The following is a 21,907-nucleotide window of genomic DNA, read 5'->3' as shown; positions in this document are numbered from 1 at the left end:
CACGTCATTCTCAATGGAGAGAAGTCTTCCGAAGTAAGAGTGATTTCAGGTGTGCCGCAGGGGAGTGTCATACGACCGTTGCTGTTCACAATATACATAAATGACCTGGTGGATGACATCGGAAGTTCACTGAGGCTTTTTGCAGATGATGCTGTGGTGTATCGAGAGGTTGCAACAATGGAAAATTGTACTCAAATGCAGGAAGATCTGCAGCGAATTGACGCATGGTGCACGGAATGGCAATTGAATCTCAATGTAGCGAAGTGTAATGTGATGCGAATACATAGAAAGATAGGTCCCTTATCATTTAGCTACAAAATAGCAGGTCAGCAACTGGAAGCAGTTAATTCCATAAATTATCTGGGAGTACGCATTAATAGTGATTTAAAATGGAATGATCATATAAAGTTGATCGTCGGTAAAGCAGATGCCAGACTGAGATTCATTGGAAGAATCCTAAGGAAATGCAATCCGACAACAAAGGAAGTAGGTTACAGTACACTTGTTCGCCCAATGCTTGAATACTGCTCAGCAGTGTGGGATCCGCACCAGGTAGGGTTGATAGAAGAGATAGAGAAGATCCAACGGAGAGCAGCGCGCTTCGTTACAGGATCATTTAGTAATTGCGAAAGCGTTACGGAGATGATAGATAAACTCCAGTGGAAGACTCTGCAGGAGAGACGCTCAGTAGCTCGGTACGGGCTTTTGTTAAAGTTTCGAGATCATACCTTCACCGAAGAGTCAAGCAGTATATTGCTCCCTCCTACGTATATCTCGCGAAGAGACCATGAGGATAAAATCAGAGAGATTAGAGCCCACACAGAAGCATACCGACAATCCTTCTTTCCACGTACAATACGAGACTGGAATAGAAGGGAGAACCGATAGAGGTACTCAGGGTACCCTCCGCCACACACCGTCAGGTGGCTTGCGGAGTACGGATGTAGATGTAGATGTAGATGTAGATGTAGAATCCTCAGGGGGGTACACGCTTACTTTGTGTATCATGTGTATGGCAAGCACGAGGAGCCCTAGCTAATATGGTATTTGCTTATACAACTTTACACATTGGTACCATATTTCTCTAACACATAAATTACGCAGCTATCTGATCACTTAACTGAGAGAGACAAATATTTATTTTATTATGTCAGTGACAGATGTTTACATAATTGCACAGTTGGATAACTTCACATTTACGAAATTGTATTTTGTCTGTACTTTGTGAACTGTTCATATTTTTTCGGAACCATTGTGATACTATAAGAGCTTTGAATGACATATTTGGTATGAGATCATGATTTTTAAAGTACGTTTGAGGTAGATGACACTTTTGACATGAGCAGAGAATTTTTTTTAGGTTTTGAAATTATTGGAGGAAGCTACGACGATTTTGAGAGTTGACTGAGGTGTTATGATGTTATCATTACTATGACAATGTGTATTATGCTGCTGAGGTATGTTTATGATCAATAAGCTAATGCTATATGAAGAATTTGATTATGCTACTTATTTGTTATGATGAAATATTGAAGGAGTGTCGACGAATATGTATATGTGTAATAAGGTAAGGAATAATGAGTAGTGGTTAGGGACTCTGATTTCTGAAAAAGGTGGTTGGAAACCAAGAATCGTACTTTAAGAGTTATGAAATGTATGTAAATGTGTGAATGTATTACAATGCGGACGAAAATTTTTTGGACACTGTTATATCAATAGGATTTTGTTTCTACAGATGTGTAAACCCAAATTCTTGACCTGTGAATTTTTTTATATAAGACTACCACTGTAGCGGAAACTGGTGTCGTAAATATTTCGATAAGACAGTTAAACCACCAGCACGTAATGCGTCGTGGGCACCCAGCTGCGCGACAACCACCTGACAAAAGAAAGCCATTAGTGTGTGCCTGTCAGAGACACAGGTGGAGAGAAAAAAAAAAGAAGCCATTATCCTCGCTATTGACATTCCTTTGTAGAAAGCATCGTAAATACGACACCCTCAAACTTGAAAACATGATTACACTGTAGAGTTCTTAATTTATGATATTTACTGAAATGAAATGATGAGAAACATTTTATATCTATTGTCTTTCTAGCTGAGAGATTGCTCATTTTGTTTAATATCCAGTTTCTATCTGCACTGCAGCATTGGTTAAAATAAAATTTAATAGATGTACTAATATCACTATTTTCTGTCTACAGACCAGTAAAGAATCATTTTATGATGTACTTTCTTGGAAAAGAGAGCACAAATAGACATTTCCCTTCACAGGATTTGCAAAAATAATTTTTTTACGATTTGGTAACTTATCTGCTAGCGTATGTTATCGTGATGCATCACTCTAGTGTTAAGATGTGACATAGGTATTAAACATTTTTACTGTAATATTTTTTCTGCTTCAGCTTTGTCATGTTTAGATATAAGTTATTACATTTATTGCTGCTTGCTTTGCTTACTTGCATTTTTTGTCATTGCTGTCTGTATTAATTGTTTTGTGCTGCTGCATTGCCTCGTCCCTTAGTTTAGCATCTGAGCTCAGTAGCTTTAAGTTAGCTTAAGAGGGGTAGACTATATAAGAAACTAACTATGATGAATTGGAAGAAAAGCATTGAGAAGCTATAAAAAAATGGTTTGGCCAAAAAAAAGTAGTGTACAGTGGAGAAAAACTATTTTTGATAGAGGATGTGAACAGAATACAGAAAGCATGCTTGGATAAGATTTTTTTTTGGCTGGAGCAAATGTTGAAATAAGAGGGACGATCTATGGTATGAAGTTTTGAGTTGGACTGCAGTACCAAATGTGACCCTGAAAACAAACCCTGTCCTTTCCTTTTGTGTTATCCCACTATGTGTTTGTGTACCCTTGTGTATTTATTTTCTTCTGGTCTCTGTGTACTGTTTCATAGAATTTTTTGTTTTCTAATACTGAGCTACATTTCTTATGATGAGGAATACTGTTACCCTCAAATATAATTTGCATTAATAATATGTTATTTACTTTATAAAGATGTTTATACATTATTTATCTGTTCTGTTTTAATGCTCATGTGTGAAGTTCATGTTTCAAAAGTCATTGTGATCTTTTATGTATGTACTTATGTCATAATTCCTGTAACATTGATGTATTTGTTATTTCGATTCTTTTGTAAAGCCTGTTTTACTACAAATGTTATCTGTATTGTTATGTTCTTTAATGATACATTTTGTACCTTTGTTATTGTATTCTAATGTTATAAAATTGTAATTGACACCAGTTCATCAAATTAAGTAACTTGTAAATTACATTTCACTGCACACGTTTCTGTTGGTCATAGTATATGCACAATATGTGAGAAGTAGGGACTGATAGTGTTTGCAAGTGTGTTGATAATTCAGCAAGGGACTGGTTAACAGCATTGCTGGTTCTAAGGACAATTACAAGAACTTTGTGAGTGGACAAGTGGTGGGTTATGGACTTGCTATATTATCCGCAAGACTCTTCAATGTTGATTGTGCGCCTGCACAGTCAAACAGATGGCTGCTGGCCATCTCTACTAGGACTACAGTGGGTCTACACCTTTGATAACTCACCAATACCATTATTTCTACAAGGACTGTAGTGGGTCTGCACCTCTGGTGGCCCACCATTACCGTAATCTCTACCAGGACTACAATGGGTCTACTCTGTGTTGACCTACCTACAAATATTCTTCGAAACTTCGACTGACTCTGCTGTGGGTTTGCTCTGTTGTAGCCCATTACCTGTCTGCATGTCAAGAGTCAGCACTGTCTTTCCGTTGGAAGGACAACACTACTTCAAGACTGCATGGAAATCCACTACTTCCGTGTGCATTTTCTTTTACTACTCAGACTTTGAGAAAAACACTGCAATTTTACTTTGATGAATGATCAGGACTATCTTTATGGACTGTGAGAAAATTTTAGCCTTTGGTCAACATTGTATCGATAAGTGTGTGCATTTCATTTCTTTGTTATTGTAATTACGAAAAAATTTGGCCACTGCCCAAAACAATTTGTAAATTTTTTTGTGGGGTGCCGTGTGCAGTCTGCGGCTGGTTTGCATTGTTGTCTGCCATTGTAGTGTTGGGCAGCAGCAGCTGGATGCTGACAGCGCGTAGCGTTGCGCAGTTGGAGGTGAGCTGCCAGCAGTGGTGGACCTGGGGAGAGAGATAGCGGAGTTTTGAAATTTGTAAGACTAGATGTCATGAACTGCTATATATATTATGACTATTAAGGTAAATACATTGTTTGTTCTGTATTAAAATCTTTCATTTGCTAACTATGCCTATCGGTAGTTAGTGCCTTCAGTAGTTTGAATCTTTTATTTAGCTGACAGTAGTGGCGCTCGCTGTATTGCAGTAGCTTGAGTAACGAAGATTTTTGTGAGATAAGTGATTTGTGAAACGTATAGGTTAATTTTAAATGCGAACATTTTTAGGTTAGGCTTTACCGTGACTGTTATTGACATTAAATGAAACAATAAGTTTACTGTTACCAGTCACTGTTTAATTGTTTCCACGACGCATTTCGAAGGTTTAAACCTCCATCAGGTGGATATACATCAGTTAATATGGCATTTGTGTGTTTGTGTTGTGTTACGATTTCTTTGGGGGGAAGTTGTGACACTGTCTAGTGGAGAAAACAAAACAGTATTTCAGAACTTGGTCTGTTTTGACAAAAATTGAACTTGTATCTAGCAGTAAACATAAATTAAGTAAGATAAAGTACCTCCAGTGGTCACAGGATCCTTTCACAGTCGTAACACATCACATGAGCACTATCATATTGTATAAACAAATATGGCGTCGTAATCTATTAGGTGCATGGATCGTACAGCAAAAGAGAAAACGTTCTCACAAAGTCCAGAGAATATACGTCCTAACAACATTATTACAGAAAACTTTTTTGAAGGATTTGGAGGTGTTGAATACATTTGTTGGAGTAAATACTTCTGGCAGTAAGTAAATACGATTTTGACAGCTTAAAATAGCATAAAGTTCATACTCATTTATACAATCAGGTGAGGTGTTAGAAACTTGAAGTACAATAATCATATTGGCTACAGTGATAAAATATGAAATAATACACAATTGACAATTCTTATAGGGGTTCTAAGTTAGATATGAAAGGCTGGAGGCAGAGGGGGAAGGAATATAAAGAGAACATGAGAGGGAGGGAGAGGGTGGAGAGAGAGATTGTATGACAGCAAACTTTACAAGGCAAAGGATCTTAAGATTATATTTGTTGCATGTATTAACTGTCTAAAGGTTGTGGTAATACATTGGTAAATGTTTAAAAAGTGCACATGGATGTGCATTTGTATCAGCAGTTGTATACATAGTTTCAAGCTGACAAGGGGTACAAGCTGTTGGTGTGATTGTATATCTGTAAATGAAGTCAATCTCCTGTACACTCAGGGCTGTTATGGTAACATAAATAAATATTAGTGGTAAATCATAGGGTCTGTGTGTGTGTGTGTGTGTGTGTGTGTGTGTGTGTGTGTGTGTGTGTGTGTGTGTGCTTAGCAATTTTAATGATGTAGGCAATTGTTGAAAACGGAGATGATACTACTGTAAATATTGTCATTTAAGATGCATTCAGGTTGTTTAGTTTGATGTTTGTATATTTGGAGTGTTTCAAGGATGTCTAGTTTTCTGCCTTTTGGTTGGATGTGTAGGATGCTGATACTTGTGTTGTTAACATGGTGTTTTGTTTCATGCAGGTGGGTGGCAATAGCTGATGTGTGGTATTTTTTGTTTTTTAGTGCTGCCATGTGTTCTTTGAACCTAATCTCAAATGATCTCCATGTCGGCCTATGTAGAAGCAGTCACAGTCTAAACATTTAATTTTGTATATGCCTGTGTGATGCAGAGGGTTGTGTGTGCTGATGTTGTGGGGTAATTTCTGTCCGATCCTGTTGTCTGTTGTGAAGGATATGCTTATGCCTTTTCGTTTGAAGACATTGGCTATCTGATAGGAAATCTTACCTAGAAAGGGGATTGTGTGGAAGATGATATTTTCTTTTTGTTTTTTGTGTTGTGATTTCTTTGCCATTATTGAGTGTTTTAGGGTGTCTACTATGGAGCTGTTATAACCATTTTCAATAGCTGTTTGTTTTATTAATTGAATTTCTTGATCACTTTTATCTTCAGAGAGTGGTAGTTGGATAGCTCTATTGATCATGTACCGGAATGCTGCCATTTTGTGGGCTGTGGGGTGACAGGAGGAGTTGTGGATTGTAGTATGTGTTGTGGTAGGCTTCTGGTAAATTTCAAACTCATGTCTGTTATTCCTTATTCTAACTGTAAGATCTAAGAAATTCATACTGTCATCTGTTTGATGTTCAACTGTGAATTTTATGTTTTCATGGGAGCTGTTGAATAACTGGTTCAACTCACTGATGTCATCTTTAGTGCCTTTGATTAAAATGATGGTGTCATCCACATATCTGTAGTAGTAGATGATATTTTTGAGGAGGTGGTGATCAGAATTCAGGATTTTGTCTTCTAAGTTACTTATAAATATTTCAGCTAGCAACCCAGAAAGATTCGAGCCCATTGCCAGGCCATCTGTTTGTATGTAGATTTTATGGTTGAATTTAAAGTAGTTGTGTGAGAGTGTGAATTCGAGCAGGTCCATTAGCTCAGTAATGTGAGTTGAAGGGATTTTTTTATGTTTTTGTAGGTTGGCATTGATTATCTGTAGTGTGGGATCTATTGGCACAGAGGAATAAAGGTTTTGTATATCAAATGAGGCAAGTGTGGCTCCGTCAGGTACTTCTATGTCTTTGACATGTTGTGTGAATTCTGTTGTGTTTTTAAGTGTTCTCTCATTATTGAATGTGTATGCTTCTTTGAGAATTTTGAAGAGCATTTTGTTGAGTTTGAATGTTGGGCTGTTCCTGCAGTTCACTATAGGTCTTATGGGGGTCCCATTTTTGTGTATCTTGGGTTGTGACCGAAGGTAAGGTGCTTGTGGGCTCATTGTTACAATATTTCTTGCTTCTTGGATGGTGAGTAGAAAGTTGATGTTGTTTGAGATGTGTTTAATCTCTTTTTGAATTCTGGCTGTTGGATCTTTATGTATTTCTGTTATGTGGTTGGTTTGGAAGAAGTCTAAAGTTTTTTTCTACATATGTTGCTCTGTTCATTACAACAGTTGTGTTACCCTTGTCAGCTTTTACAATTATTGCATTATTCATGTTTAATTTTGTCTTAATGGTACATGTAAGGATTTCTTCTCTTTTCTTGTATGCTGGGAATGGTTTTGCAGTTTCCTTCTCAATAATTTCATTAATTTTGTGGCAGGCTGCTATTCTGTCACTTTGCTTCTTGAGGGCGATGGTTGAGATCTGTGTGGCACTAGTGATGAGCTTTTCTTGGTCCCTTGGGTCCAGTGGAGCTTGCACATTGTGTTTTAAACCTTTGCAGAGTAGTGTTTCTTCTTCTGCAGTGAATATTATGTCTATGTTGTTGAGGAAAGGTGTGTAGAATGTGTGTTTCCTTTCCCATTCTTGCGTAGGGATTTTTGAAAGTCAGATTGCGTTGCGCTAAAAAATATTGTGTTTCAGTTTAAGCACAGTCGTGTATAAATTTTTCAAAGAGGACGTTTCAATGTTTGTAAGAAAATAAATAAAATGAATTGGTATATGGAAATTATTGACTTCGTAATGGTTCTTTATTTGCGAAAACATTACCACCCACCAACCCTATTTTTCGATTCTGTAGATTAATGAATATTTTTCTACGTAATGTCTCATATTTTTCACTCTATTCAAATTTGATTTCATTTTTATATGTATGTACGTCGATATTTTGATATGTTGAAATCGATACAATATCTAGTGTGAATATATTTGTGCTTATTGTTATCTTTGATTCTGGCTTGTGACTTTTGATGCAGAAGTGTACAGAGCAGTCAAGTTTTTGTGTTGAATATGAACAGTCTTGTCTTTGTGTTGGAAATGAAAAGATGAGTCAGAGTTGTGGACAATGAAAAATGTTGTGAGTTTTATTAAGAGCAGCAACGGCTGTGAAATTGTATGATGAAGTAATGTTTTGAACATGCGAAAGCATAAAAAGTTTAAAAAACGTGAATTTTTGTGAAAAATGAGTCTCAAGAATTATTTTCAAGTGACCATTTTTTAAAAAAGTACGAAGCACATTCCAATTAAAAACATAAATCATCTTACTTAATCCTGAAAGATTGTCTTCATAAGTTCTTCAAGTCAGTGTAATTAACATCTGAGCGCCTTTCGCACCAACAGCAATAGTCATGTTACCTAGACAACATTTTTAATTTCGAGACAAAGTCAGAGCGAGATCGTCATTTGATTGCAAATATAAGATAAGTGATATTATTGTTAATTTACTTCAGTGACTGTAATCAACTGATGTGGCAATACCTGCCACATTAAAGACCTTTTAGTTGTGAAGTAAAAAGATCATACTTTGATTGCGCGATATGACAATTTGTGAACTGATTAACTGTTAGTGGAGGTATTGTTATGACTTGCAGCTGTAAGATTCGGAGCAATTTGAAGGAAACCCGGAGGTTTTTTTTTTCTTCATGGTGATACGGTCTTTATTTCATTTGTTCATTCTCCGACTTATTTTGCTGAACGTCGCTGTTCTGCGACTTTGATTGCTTCTCGTCGCCCACGCATAATATTCTTTTGGTAGCGTCTCAGCACTTCACATGGTCATGAAGTAGAAGAGCTGTTGAGGGCGGAAGTCGATGTTTTCTTCTTGATGGGCTCAGCTTTTACCCTGCTGGGCAAAGCAATAGCGGTGGCAGTCTGTATATATAGTTGGTATTCAAGTTTCAAAGTACTTTCTAAAGCCTCTACTTTTATGAACGAATTTTGACGAAAATATGTAATATTTTTCACATTACTACGTTTTGTAAATGGAAAACCCATGCAAAAACACATAAAAGTGAATTAAATAAAAAAAATTAAGTTAAGAAAAGAATTATTTACGTTTGAAACCAAACATGTTCCCCTGTTAATTGTCATGGAACTTGCATCAACGCCCTCTATCATACACTCTCGTAACTTCTGAAACGCCAATACATATTAGAAACTTAGAAGTGAGTTGCCGCACTAGGCGATTAGAATGTCTAACTAGGTTGCACGTCTCTAAAAAACACTTCCTTCTGTACGCTGATAGCCTGTCGCCATAGAGAGAGTTAGCTCAGAACGTGACCTTCACACTGATACAGTAAGAGCTAGTCACCGAGCGAGAAGGCGCAACCTTCAGATAACAAGCCGCGGGTCACACACCGCCAGTCATCGCAGTTTCGCAGTCAGTCTGAGTTAGTCTTCGCTTGGAGCAGGACATTAAGTAAAACTGAGTTGGCTACAGCGACAGTATAGATCCATTTGTTGCTAATTTCTTAGCCAAATATTAACCGATTTTAAAAATTAAAGTGCTAATATGACGGAGTCAAAATCTGCATTAGCTGTCGCTAATCTACACGACTGCTTTAGCTATTAGAAATTCTCAGTTGATATTCTGTGCTGTGCATCACATATCAATTACTTTATTTGCCGAGCATTACTATATTTCGGAAGTTTATCATTAAAAGTGTAACACAATTTCATTGTTGTTTTTTGTGTAGTTAAAACATTCAATCATCGAGTAATATTTATGACGTATATAGGATAATTTTCAATAAAATGGAACGGATTCACATTAACAGCGCCATTCAGTTGTGTGACTTTCTTAACATCACGAAATGCATCATAAGCCTCGACATAATTATTTGGAGGATTAGATTCGATGCGTGTTGAGTAAAAACTTCATTTCATCCAATTTTAAAACAGATACTTTGTAATTTAGGATGGTCAAATAAGGAAGAGTCAACTAATTGAGTATTTTTCCTTTGTGTCTGAAAAAAACTAAGATTTAATAAGGCATGTGAAACTCCATTGAGTTATAGTAATTTGGGATATCTAACTCAAAATTTCTTAGTTCATTTAATCAAGCAATTTCGATGTTATGTGGCTCAAAGAATGATATGGGAATTTTTGAGGTTTATAGTCTTTCATGCTCTAGCTTGAGTGAATATTCTGGCTCATATCTACCTACAGGAACACGAATTTCCATCGATTCTACAACAAACATTCTTTTAGTAGAGTGTCTTTTACTTCAATTCCAGAGTCATTTTTATCAGCCCATCGAAGAATTGCATCTCCTGCAGTTGGACTCCAAGTAAAAATTACTGTTAAACCACCTTCCCACATTACTTATTTAGAATCTTTGTAAAATCCGCCCAATATTTGTGATGGATAGAGGACCTCACTTCGCTTCTTTCTTAATTTGCCATGTTAACTATATGTCCTTCCATAGCTAACTCATGAATTAGAGAGGAAGTCAGTCGAATAACGGCAGAAGATTAAATGAAAGGATGATAGTTTCTAGATAAAATATTGTTTCTTTCATAACTGTAACTTCGAAAAGTTTTGCTAAATAATAACTTTTTTATTAACTCTTCCATCAAAAGTTGGATAATCTGTACCATCAGCACAAATAATACTAAAAATTATGTACAGTGAATGTGATGAGGATGAACCCAACCACCTCCAATATTTACATTAATCTCAATGTCCTTGTTTGGGAGATTTAAATTATTTTTAGTCATCTCATCCACAGGGAATGAGTAGAATTAATAGCTCTCGACTTTGTTCATGATTTAATAAAGGTAAAATTTTAATAATTTCAAAATTAACTGACTGACCAACTAACTGACTAAACGATTAACTGACTGAGTAACTTACTGACTGACTGACTGACTGACTGACTGATTGACTGACTGACCGACTGATTAACTGACTGATCATCTGACTGACCGTCTGACTTACTGACCACTGACTGATAGACTGACTGACTAACTGGCTAACTGACTTAGTAACTGAATGACTGAGCAATTAAAAACAATTGATTAATGTTTCTTTCTTCTCTAATGAATGTTTGCAAAGTACCATCAGGAGGTTGTGAAAATGGCTAGATGAAATAGAAAGATAAAAGAGCAATTAAAAAAGGAGTTTAGCAAAGGGAAATTATCAACATACAACAGAATATGAAAAACATAAAAAAGATCAAACAGTTATTGATGCAATCGAAAAAGTGAAAGAAAGAATCATGGCTTAGATGATAATGTACTGAAAGATACTGAAGAAAATAGAGAGATTAAAAAAACAAACAGATTCTTATATCCATTATACTGAAGAATTTAATTACATACCACCAATTAAGCAAGATTACACATTAAGTGAGTACAAAATACAGGAGTTATTGAAAAATAAAAGGAAGCAGTCAAGAAAATAAAGGATAGTGATGTTAAAAATATAAATAGAAGTGGAAGAACGCTAGAATATGTAAACCACTGTGAAGACAAAGCTTTTGGTTTAAGACAAGTTGATGCCTTTAAATACATACATAGATTACCAGAAACATCTGAAAGAGATAAATTAACAGTTGGTGAAAAGACATATGAAGGAACCGAAGAGTTAACGAATCTTTTAACTAAAAAGCATGGTACTATGGATGGTATGGATGAGAAATTTGATTTAGTTGATTTATCAAATTATATTGCTATGTTGTATAGTACAGGTGCATTGTATTCTGAAAATAAACAAAATAGAGTCAAAGCAAGAGGTTGAATCAAAAATAAAGGTTTGATAAAAGAAATTGTTAATGATTATTTAAAAAAAATAAGAAGACCAAATTAGATTTTACAGATTATTCAGAATGAACTTCACCTGAGGAAACAGAACGCAGTATGAAGACTGCTTCAACAGTCTTTGGTGATGGTCTGAGTAAAAAATATACAAAAAACCAGTTGAATATGTCTGGATGAATGATATATGATATCTGCCAATTGATAAATTAGCTGTAATCCAAAGAGAAGAATTGGCCGGATATAAAAAAATATCATAATGTAGAAGTTGGTATAGCACAGATGTTAACAGATAAAGTTACAGATTTCATAGTCGATAATCCAATAGGAATTCCATATTTAATTAGATTTTTGAATACTCTTCCTCACACATTTTTGGAAAACTGATAAATATGGAAAAGGATCAGTCAATTGGGTTTTAAATAATTACCAGTGAAAGATATGCATTTACCAGGGTTTTTGTACTACGGACCTTTCGCTAAACTTGCAGAAAGTCTAGGATGTGGTGATCCTGGAATAAGTAAATTAGTTTGCAAACTACACAATATCGCACATAGAAATACAGAAAAAAGACACAAAGCAGATAAAGAACTTCCTTTAGCTCCAAAAGAAAGAATGCATGGAAGTGATGCTTCTTTAGGTGAAAAAATTGCTGCAACTGCAGTTACAGGAATAGTGTATGGAAACAAAAAAATAGGAATGGGCTTAGGTGTGGATCATAATGAATGGGGGTATAAAACAGTGTTAAGCAGTTGTAATTGTTATTCTACAGCCAATGGATTTTCATGTTTTATTTCAGTGTATTCAAGATCATGAAATAGCCTTTTCTTTATCAGTTTCAATAGCATCAATTTATTCTTGTAATTCGTAAAACATTAAAAAATTTAAAGAGGAGGAAAACTCCCCCCTCAAGAGATAATGAAATATTAACTATTTTTATCAGTGAACCAGGTTATTTTCGTGTGTGGAAGGTTCTGAATAGGAGTACTACTATTTCTCAAGAATATAATTTTAAAATATATCTTAATATTACCATATCTGCACTTTCAGAGGTTCACACCTCTGAAATTCTATAATGAATAAAGAACAAACCGTTATTTGTAATTTGAATAATCCATGGTTTAAAGTAAGAGATGTTGCTGAAATATTAGAACGTAAAGATACGAACCAAGGAAATGGAAAGAATATAGATACAGATGACACAAATATATGAGAAAATTTTAGACCTGTCCACCAGACAGGGTTAAAACATAATGAAAAATCTTGAATAAAGTACAAAAGCCACTTTTAATTGAATAATCCATGGCGTAAAGCAAAAGATGTTGCTGAAATTTTAGAATGTAGAGACATGGATAAAGCACTTATAAATAATGTAGATGTTGAAGATAAGACTAAATATGTAGATATTTTTGGGGCGATATATTTATCGATAATAGAGTATCTTTAAATACACAAAAAATACAGTTTTTTTTACTGAATATGGTCTCTGTGATTTTGTTGAATTAAAATTACCAGCTGCAAAAGCTACAAGCCTTTAAGTAAACCAATACAATCCTTTCCCATTTCTTTTTTCAATTTTCAGCAGTCAGAGTTTTATCTCCTGCAATTTCATTCAAAAAACATAAAATATCATTAGTAATTAAGACATTCTTCTCTTCACACGTCCATAATATTGATTTAAGTAAACTAATGCATAAATATTTCAATAAATGGAAGTGCTCAAGAAGTGTAGAAAATGCGAAAATTTGGAGGTAACTTGATAATTTTTATCCACATTTGTATACAGAGGATAAGTATTCAAACATATGTAAACGATCTCAAAAAAGCTATCACAAAATAAATACAACAATAATCTAGTTCTTTCTGCATGTGGGAAAATATTACTACTAGACATTATAAGAAATATTTAAAGCAAATTTCGACTCAAGAGCATTCTAAAATATTATTATCAATGGAAAAACAAGAAGAGAAGACTGACGCCGATTTTAAAAAATCTATTGGTTGACCAAAAGTTAAGAATTTTAGTTCTTTTTACTTAAATTTAACATTAAAGAAAAACACTCAAGTAGATGAAAGAGTTGTCCTCCAGCTTACTTTAAACAATGAAGGATGTTAAATAAAATTAATAGAGTTTCAAATGATGAAGAACATTCTATAAATAAAGAACGAATACACAGTAAAAATGTATTGTTCATTAAGAAGTGAAAGATTTTGGTTGTTTCTACAAAAACAGGGACAAGCGCCCATGTAGATATAAGCCTTGTGAACTAGAAGAAAGACAGCAAAGAAAAATAGTGTGTACACATGGAAAAGAAATAGTTAAAAGTGATCTCAAAAACATTTATCGACAAAAAGACACCTAAAACAAAATTAAGCAACTACATTTGAAACTTTTTTGAAAAACTAATGTTTTCTGTCCTAAATAAATGGAAACCTCATTGAGAGAGTTTACAGTCGCCGAAGTAATAATTGACATTTATATCGCAGATTTAGAAAAGCTGATTTAATTAACTTAATCATTTCAAATAATTTGCCACCTCCTACAAGGACACTCGATAATTTGAAACTTTCTGAACTAAAAGCCAAAGCAAAGAATCTTGGTATGGAGGATATATAACATTAAAGAAATTAGAATTAACGGTGCCAGGATAACACGAAGGATACTCGTTCAGTGATATTACCTCTTAACATGAGATTTATTGGCATTTCCCTTTTAGAGAATACCATGATTTTGGCCGTGTAAGAGTTAGCAGACTAGCCGAACGATTCGCTGCGCTGAAGTAGTCTATTGTATTACTCACTGAAGGATAGATTGTATGTGTACGATAAGGTGACCATTTCTCTGACATTATTGAAAAGTTCCACTTTTATTGCAATCCCTTCACACCTTTCTGTCAACATTTCCTTAAAAATTATCTTATAGTAAATATCGAACAAAAGAGGAGGTAACACCAAATTTTGACGAATGTGTTTCGTGATTGAGGTCGTTCCCGAAGCTCCCTGGTCACTTTTGACATCTACTACCCGATTCCGGTATAGGTTAGCGATTGTGTGCACATAATTACGCTCAGTACCAGTTTCTCGTAGAGTGTCTGATAGTTTCTCATGTTTGATACAGATAATGGCCATTTTGTAATATATGAAATATGGGTACATATACACGTTCACATCTTTGGAGCGTTGTGCCAGTTCATTTAACGAGGAAAGAGCATCGCTTTTGCCAGCACTGTTTCGGAAATCAAACTGACCATGGCCAATGAGCGATTCTCAGTTATAATGTATTCTGGTGTGTGAACTGATCTAGACATTTACATTATACACGTATTTCCCTGATACATGTCGGGATCACTGATGATATTATAAGTTGCTCCTTGCGGTAGTACGACTGTGCATTCGGTGCCAGTAATCGAAAGCGGCACTATACGTTAAACGTATTTTTCGCTGAAAATATTTCTCGGAAAGGAACACTGTACTGTGTAGAGACGATTGAGAGTGAGTGGCATTGATTGCTTCGCTGAACTGTACCGGTACTCAGCAGCAAATTCCTAGAAATGTCATGAAAGGAATTTCAGTGCTCCAGATTTGTGATTTGGTGGCGACTGAGTTACTTATTGACGATAGACAAAGCTTCCCAGGAACATGAGTAGCTGCTTGGTCTGTCAGTCGACTTTAACGTGTTAGCGGCAGAATGGTGTGTTCGATTCCGTCGATATGGAGTAACAGTACATAGAGCAACGGAGCACTGCACATGGGATCTAAATGCTGCCTCCCTGTCAGGCTACAAATCAGGCAATGTTGCCTATCGCAAAGTCGGCAATCCACAAGCTGTTAAGCAGCTGTATTTTGGAATCGAGAATGTACCCGCAATAATGCTTTACGCTGAGGTCTCGTATTCCAATTGGACAACTCCACTAGTAACTGAAGGAGGTCAAGCTAAGTGAATGCATTCTTTGTGAATACCATCGCATTCTGAAGAAAATACATTATTTTCCCTTGGTAGTTTATAAGAGAACACTGGTTAGACTTTCTGAGGTACGAATCTCATTCGAAAAGAACTGTTTCGATTCTGTTCCAAGCCATCAGTTAATCTCTCCTCAATCTCCAGCATCAGGCTATGCTATGTCATAAGCAAATGCAGTTTAAAAGTTAAACAATAATGAATGCTACTATGGACAGACTAAAACGCTCTAAATGGGACGTACAAAGACTACTAGTAATATTTAATCTATGCTATGTGAATTACCCATACAATGCAAGCCTCTACACTTGCTTTATTGTTCACCTATACTGACATGTATTTATACATGTTTATACGAACATACTAATGCTTGAGTGCCACATTTAGTCACTAATGAAAGATAAGGGAATAAGTACTTAAAGCGTCGAAGCTCCTCTCTTCCGTGACACGGCCCACGTGTAATCAAATTTTAATTTAAAATACCTACGAACACAGCTCTCAGCTTAAATTATCATCCATGTCCCAAACACACGGCATCTGTAATGTATAATCACTATAGGTAATGATAAAACGGTGAGACTGACCTCGGAAAATTATACGTATGCTACAAGAATCATTACAATTGATCCATGAGTTAATTTTGAAAGCCGAGTATTTCATTCAAGGTGACTTAACTTTCTTATATGTTCTTAAAAACTCTTGCGTAGTGGTTTCACTTTCGCTTATGAGGACAAACGTTCCGACGTCTTTTTATAGCTACAACGTTTCTTCACTTCTTTCATGGCGGTGCCGCCTACATTTTAAAGTAATTAGTTAAAAAGAAGGTTCGAACTTTATTTCATTTACAACATTCTTACTACAAACGTCAAAAAAAAGTATTGCATCACCGGAGCCTGTACAGAAAATTGGAACAGAAATCAACATAAACATAATTTTCGCCCTTTTCATTGCTCATGGAAACCACACATTGCATATTGTACCACCGTACAGCGAGACCTTCAGATGTGGTGTTCCAGATTTCTCTACACACCGGTATCTCTAATACCCAGTAGCACGTCCTCTTACACTGAAGTATGCATGTATTCGTCGCGGCATACTATCCACAAGCTCATCAAGGCAGTGTTGGTCGAGATTGTCCCACTTCTCAACGGCGATTCGGCTTAGAAGCCTCAGAGTGGTTGTTGGGTCACGTCGTCCATAACCAGCCCTTTTCAATCTATCCCAGGCATGTTCATGTCTGGAGAACACTCGAGTCGAGCAATGTCGTTATCTTGAAGGAAGACGTGCACGATGGGGGCGCGAATTGTCGTCCATGAAGACGAATGCCTCGCCAATATGCTCCCGATATGGTTGCACTAACGGTCGGAGGATGGCATTCAGGTATCATACAGCCGTTACAGCGTCTTCCATGACCACCAGCGGCGAACGTTGCTCCACACAATGCCACCCCAAAACACCAGCGAACCTCCACCTTGCTGCACTTGCTGGACAGTGTGTCTAAGGCGTTCATCCTGACCGGGTTGCCTTTAAACACGTCACCGCGATCGAACTACAGTATTGACCGTCTACGCATGGTTGAAATACAGACAACACGAGCTGTGTACCTCCTTGCTGCTGGAATGACTGGAACTGATCGGCTGTCGGACCCCATCCATCTCTGAACATTCAGAGGAACTGTGTCTCTGATACAATATGCACCATCATCGTCTGTCTTCAGGAGTTTTGGTTACCTGGGTGATGCAAACATTTTTGATATGTGTATGAGTTGCTGCCATACATTACAGTTGACATATTTATGAGCTCCGTGGTGCAAAAATGTTTATTCAGAAATGACTTTTGGACTTTTCGTGCAGCAACTTCACTAGTGTTCACGGGATAAGCACAAAAAATGAAACACATAGTTCATAATACTTCACGTAATAACATTTCTTTAATGTGCAACAGTCTACAATGTACTGTATTGTCTCAGAATAATTATTCATTGAGAAGGAACGTTTATGCTTAGGCACAACGGATTCTGTATTTTGTAAAAGTAAAAGTTAAAGTATTCTTATTTGTTTTCTTTTTCATAGGGTTCTTTTAGCATTTGCTAGGACGAATTCCACAATCTTACGCATCAGCCTGCAGCAGACGTCGTACGCTTAAACAATACATTATACATTCTATACCTTTCGCAATAATGGGTTCGAATGGCTCTGAATACAATGGGACTTAACTTCTGTGGCCATCAGTCCCCTAGAACTTAGAACTACTTAAACCTAACTAACCTAAGGACATCACACACATCCATGCCTGGGGCAGGATTCCAACCTGCGACTATAGCGGGAACAAGGTTTCAGATTGTAGCGTCTAGAACCCTTCGGCCACCCCAACCGGCTAGCGATAATGATTGCATTGTATCTCTACTAGTTTGCTAAATGAATTACAGTTTGTGATATAAAGACACGAGACAAAAAGAAGTTACTAATACAAACTTTTAAGTGGCTTGCGTGATATCATTATAGAATTTTCCGTACTAGTACAGCAGGTGTTAGCAAATCCGTGCTGTCACACACAGTTTCTCTGCTTTTAGGGTAATTAGATTCCAGATTAAAAAAGTTTTATTTGTTGCGAGAGATTCTGAAAAATGAGGCATTCTGTAAATGAAATCACATGCAGGAATCCAAAGCAATTTTGCCAGCTGTTAGACGTTCAAAGCCATTGTAAAGGAGGCAACGTGGCGGAGAGCGAACGAATTATTAGACGCGATATAGTACTGTACCAGTTCAGTGGGGAGGAAACTTAAATGGGAATCCATGTAAGAAAGGTGGCGTTGTATTCTGTCAATCCTGTTTTTAGCGAACCTGTATTGGATGAAGATTCCAGTATTCGCAGAAGTCCGAAATAACTATATTGTATCAATTTTATATCTCATGCCGGCACCGTGAGAACAAGACGACATAATTTAGATAACAGAAAGAGATATTTGTCTCTCTCTTCACATGTGAATGGGACAGGACAGGGAATCGATAATATAGGCGAGAAGTACCTTCCGCTATAATTGTACAGAATCTGCAGAGTGTTGATTCCGATCTAGACCAGAAGCACTACGAATTCGGGTCGCGAGACATTCTCTGGCTCGTGTGCCATGGCTCTACCGCCACGCCACGCGGGTGGGGGGGGGGGGGGGGGGGGGGTGTGGATTAGAGGGAGAAACAGGGAAACTTCTGTCATGTCACATTTATATTGATTTATTTATTAATTGTTCCGTGGGACCAAATTATGGAGAAGTGTCCATGGTCATGGAACGAGTCAATACATGAAATTATAACACGATATTAGAAAAAGATAAAATGAAATATAAAAAAAGCATATTCAGGTGACGGGTCTCAAGTTTAAATAAAGAAAATCAACAATGTAAAACTGGAATTTGCATAATTTTTACCTCTTCCAGGAGCTCCTCGACAGAATAGAAGGAGTGAGCCATGAGGAAACTCTTCAGTTTAGACTTAAAACAGTTTGGGCTACTGCTAAGAGTTTTGAGTTATTGTGGTAGCTTATTAAAAATGGATGCAGCAGAATACTGCACTCCTTTCTGCACAAGAGTCAAGGAAGTGCATTCCACATGCAGATTGGATTTCTGCCTAGTATTAACTGAGTGAAAGCTGCTATCTCTTGGGAATAGGCTAATATTGCTAACAACAAACGACATTAAAGAAAATATATACTGTGAAGGCAATGTCAGAATCCCCAGACTACTGAATAGGGGTCGACAAGAGCTTCTCGAACTTACACCACATATAGCTCGAACAGCCCGATTTTGAGCCAAAAATACCCTTTTTGAATCAGAAGAATTACCCCAAAAAATAATAACATACGACATAAGCGTATGAAAATGTGCTAAGTAGACTACTTTTCGTGTTTAAGTGTCACTTATTTCAGATACTGTTTTAATGGCAAATAAAGCAGCATTTAGTTTCTAAACAAGATCTTGAACATGGGCTTTCCACAACAGCCGACTATCTATCAGAACGCCTAGGAACTTGAACTGTTCCGTCTCGCTTATAATACGCCCACTCTGTCGGATCGAAGTATCGATTCTTGTTGAATTGTGAGTTAGAAACTGTAAAAACTGAGTCTTACTGTGATTTAGCATCAAACTATTTTCCACAAGCCACAAACTTCTTTCATAAACTACATTATTTGATACTGTTTCAATTTACACACAAGATTCTTCACTATCAGGCTGGTGTCATCAGCAAACAATTGTGAGCTACTCCCCTTACTCCATAATGGTCCAACTACTGCAGTAATATTTTGTGGTCAACACAGTCAGAAGCCTTCGTCAAATCAAACAAAACACCTAGCGTTCGCAACCTTTTATTTAATCCGTCCAAAACCTCACAGAGAAAAGAGAATATAGCATTTTCAGTTGTTAAACCATTTCTAAAAGCAAACTGAACATTTGACAGCAAATTATGTGAATTTAAATGCTCCAGTAACCGTGTATATACAGACTTCTCGATAACTTTAGCAAACACTGATGACATAGAAATAGGTCTAAAATTGTCAACATTATCAATGTCTCCCTTTTTATAAAGTGGCTTCACTGCCGAGTACTTTAATCGGTCAGGAAACCGACCACTCCTAAAGGAAAAGTAACAGATATGGATAAGTACTGGGCTAACATACATAGAACAATACTTCAGTATTTTGCTAGATACCCCGTCATATCCATGAGAGTTCTTGGTCTTTATTGATTTAATTATTAACTCAATCTCCCTCTTGTCAGTATCATGGAGTAACATTTCAGGTAACAGTCTCAGAGCACTTTTTTCTAAGAGTCAGCCACCCCGGCTGCCTGTTTGTGCTAGTACCCTGTTTTGAACGTTCTAACAGAAAGCAACTTTCAAAGAGCATGAGAAAAGTGTTGAGAAAAGCATTATGTTTATCGTATACTGTATCAGCACTATTAACATCTTGCCACTCTTGTTCCTTGATGAGGTTTACAAAGGTCTCTACAGCAACTGGGTCAGCTTCCCTAAACAGCTGATAACTATATTTAACACGTGATGCAGCACAAAAATCTTTTAGAGTTAAAATTTGTGCATCATGATCTGAAAGGCCATTCACCTTTTTGCTAACAGAATGCCCTTCTAGTAACGATGAATGAACAAAAATGTTGTCTATGGTTGTTCTACTGTTCCCTTGCAATCTCGGTGGAAAGAATACGGTTTGCATAAGATTATATGAATTAAGGAGGTCCACCAGCATCCTCTTCCTTTCACAATCACTTACACAATTAATATTGAAGTCACCACATATAACTAACTTTTTGTATTTCCTATAAAGTGAACCAAGAACCTCCTCTAGCTTTAGCAAAAATGTTGTGAAATCGGAGTCTGGGGGTTTATAAATAACGACAGTTAGAAGTTTAGCTCACGTTAAATTTAACCACACCTGCACAACATTCAAACACCTTTTCAGTGCAGTACTTCGAAACATCAATTGACTCAAATGGGATGCCGTGTTTCACATACATGGCTACTCCCGCACACCGCAAAGAGCTCCTCGAAAAGCTGCCAGACAACCTGTATCCTGGTAAAGGAAGCCTCTGAATTATCTCCTTATTTAAGAAGTGTTCAGATATACCAATGCACTCACTCTGTATACGACTTTGTTTCATATTTCGTATTTCGCAATGACATACATGGCAAATGAAACAAAATTCCAGTATTATTTCGTTGTTTTGCAGCGCTAATAATTTTATACAATTTTTATCTGGTACAGACTGTCGGTTTACGATCTAACAAATTCCGCAAATTTTAGCACTCAAGTTGCCACGTAATTGTAACTTAGTTTCATAATCGAAGGAAGGTCTTTCACATACATATATTAATCGAAATATTTTATCACTTTTACATAATGGATACGTGGAGCCTCTACTTGCTGTAAACAATGTAGACCACCTGCAGACTCTTGAAGTGATAGGATTTACCATTAAAATTAAATGACGCTGCTGATCAATCACCTCCATCTTCCCATACACAGAGGCTCCTCTCGACCATAATGAATTCCTTGAAACTCGCGTTTTCTTTCATGCCAGTGAACGTAGGGAACTGTAATGTCTTTTTTTTTGTCAGAATTTGTGTCTTCTACAATGTGGTTTCCTTTTTAAATGCGCCTCCTTCAACTCAGAAATAAATTATTTCCCACCTTGCAATTTCTTATTGGGCAGTAGGCCTCTGCAGCCAATTCCAAATAAAATGAGATGTCAGCAGTCCATTG

This window comes from Schistocerca gregaria, chromosome 5 (assembly GCF_023897955.1).
Source record: "Schistocerca gregaria isolate iqSchGreg1 chromosome 5, iqSchGreg1.2, whole genome shotgun sequence".
Taxonomy (NCBI): Eukaryota; Metazoa; Arthropoda; class Insecta; order Orthoptera; family Acrididae; genus Schistocerca; species Schistocerca gregaria.
Note: the sequence above shows the minus strand (reverse complement) of the source record.